The sequence below is a fragment of the Marmota monax genome, unplaced genomic scaffold (genome assembly GCF_021218885.2).
Source record: "Marmota monax isolate L192 unplaced genomic scaffold, Marmota_monax_Labrador192_F-V1.1 WCK01_AAM20220418_F8-fsc00013, whole genome shotgun sequence".
In the NCBI taxonomy this organism is placed as follows: Eukaryota; Metazoa; Chordata; class Mammalia; order Rodentia; family Sciuridae; genus Marmota; species Marmota monax.
This window is the reverse complement of record NW_026692202.1, coordinates 9,963,360-9,966,123: the sequence shown is the minus strand read 5'-3', so window position 1 is coordinate 9,966,123 and position 2,764 is coordinate 9,963,360.

The following is a 2,764-nucleotide window of genomic DNA, read 5'->3' as shown; positions in this document are numbered from 1 at the left end:
CGACTTCACCTACTCCGCTCTAGTCCGGGGATTGAAACTCCAGGAAAGCGCACAGAGGGAAACCTCCTGGACAGATGGGGCACTGTGGTATCGAGGGCTGCCCGCCCCCTGCAAGCGGGTGCCGGGCGACTGAAAGGCCCCCTGTAAGGTGTTTTCACCTCGGTGGGCTGAGGCAAGATCGGACTGCCGCCGCCTCTCCAAGATTCGTGTTGAGATGGAACCAGAAATGTCTGGTGCCCAGAGGCTGGTTTCAACCGAAACTTCAGAGAGAGAGGTGGGGGGCGGGGAGCGCTTGACATTCCTACTGTACTTTAAACACTAAACTGCTGCGAGAGCCCTGGAGCAGGAAGCATGACCACCACGGAAGAGCTGCATCCCCTGAAAAGGACAGGGCTGTGTCCTCTGCTCTCGAGGTCAGCCTTTGCCAGCCCGGATTGGGACGCTGTGGGAAAGTACTCACCATTTTTTACTTAAGCAAAGAGCTCTGAACCCGGATTACCTTTGCCTGACATTTCCAAACACTGCCAGCCCTGCCATTGTTGTGTGGTGAAATGGGGGGGGGGGGGAGGATAAACGGAGGATATTGCTCCATCCTGTCACTTGTGTTTTATTTAAGGGTAAAGTTCACCAGATAGTTCAACTGACAAATTCTTTCTTTTTCTTTTTTTTAATTTTTTTTTTAGTTATTGATGGACCTTTATTTATTTGTTTATATGTGGTGCTGAGAATGGAACCCAGTGCCTCACACATGCTAGGCACCCCAGCCCCTCAACTGACAATTTTGACATTTTCACCTACAATATTTTCTAAAAGAAAAAAAAAGCCTTCATTTTTGATAAGCATGCTTTCTTTATATGAAATTAATTCTTTCATATAAAGAATTAATTTGCTCAAATGTGCACAGAAGCCCATTGCTATCTTTTACAATCACAGTCATCAATTTTCTGTACTTTTCCATAGGGTATGAATACTTACCTCCATCGCACATTTAATTCAGCTCAAACTGTAACTCTCTGACTAAGCAGAGTTCATTTTGGACATTTGAATCTCTTTGGGAGGTAGGTATTGAACCCAGGACCCTGGATTTGCTAGGCAAGCTCTCTACCACCTTGCCACATCCCCAGCCTCAAATTTTCCTTAAAGAAGCAACCATTATAAAAAATGGTCCTTGGTAGTCTTCTGGGTCTTCCTCAAGGCAGTGAGGGACTTCCACAAGCTCTGGAATTGGTCCATTTTCTTCAGAGCATCAAAACCTTGGCTTTACTGTTGCATTGAGCCCTGGGACAGTGCCAGTGAAATAGCTAGTCTTTCTCTGTGCGTGACAGTATCTCTGTCAGTCACCAAGTTCTTCAGACATTTTGAAGACTATATAACAGTTACCTTGCAGTGCTTCTGAAAACGTGGAAGACCATATTTGAAGGGCCTGCTAAGGTATAGAATGATGCTTGTCAAACTGCGTAGAGCTGTCCCATAAAAAGCAATCTTTATGTATTCTTGGAAAGCATGAATGATGGGTGAATAAATGAAATAGAGCCCGCTCACAGGAAAAGGCCCATTAACACACTCCTAGAGATGAATGTGAGCTCTTGCTTCTCTTGTTATTTTATATCTTAATTACCAGAAAAAAAGCATTTAAAGAAATTATTTTGGAAGGCTTCTTGTCTTTGGAGCCCCATGCCAACCGGGTGCAGTCACAGCAGGCACCCGCCTCTCTGGGATTTTGGGTCCTCCTCTCCCACCTTCTTCCCGCTTTGCCCCTCACCCCCTCCCCAAGTATCGAATTACCGCAAGGTCTAGCTGGTTGAGCAATTGCTCCCAGCAAGTAAGCGGCTCTCGGTCAGGGGTGCGAGGCAGTGTAGGAACATTGAGTAGGGCGCTGAGCACCAGTGTGAAGCTATGGTGTGGGACTAGGGATAAGAAGAAATTCAGAGGTCGTCGCCCAGCTTTGCCTGCCCTAGGTCCCAGAGCACTCCTGGAACCCGCCCGAGGCGCGCGGGTACTCGGAGTTTAGGACCCGCTCTGTGACTGAGTGAGGCTTTCCAGGAGTGCCTTGTCCGCTGGGCTCTCAGGACAAGGGAACGGATGGGAAGCCGATCTTGAAGAAGACTTAAGTGAGCCAGTCGTGGTGGCACGCCTGTAATCCCAGCGACTCTGGAGGCCTAGGTAGGAGAATCGCAAGAACAACCTCAGCAAATTAGTGAGGCCCTAAGCAATTTAGCAAGACCCTCCCTCAAAATTAAAAAAAAAAAAATGAATAAACAAATTAAAAGGACTGGGGATGTAACTCAATAGTAAAGCGCCTTGTGGAGCGTCTGGGGAAATGATCACAGGGAAGAGGCAAAGTTCCGGGGCAGGATTGTGGTGGAGACTGGGGAGTAGGCAGGAAAACGAGTTAACTGGCCTACACAGTCCATGCCCAAGAGGAAAGGAAAGGGACCCCGGAGCTTCGTGCTTTCCAGGCCCAGGAGGAGGCTGGGGCTCCTCTCTTTCCCAGATTTTTGGGCATAAGGGTCAGACGCTAGCCTGCACCTGAGCTCGGTGGTCCGGTAAAGCCTTGGATTCTCTGGTCCAAGCATCAAGTCACCCCAGCTCCTAGAACAGGGACTGGAACACCGCTCTTAAGCAACAAGATAAGGGCCTTGGCAAGGCCCTTAGAGATTCCAGACACTCCAGTCTGCTTCTCCCCCACCCCCCGCCCCCACCCGTCAGATGGTTTCTCACTAGGGCAGAGGAACAGAGTGGAAAAACTAATGGAGTTTCACAC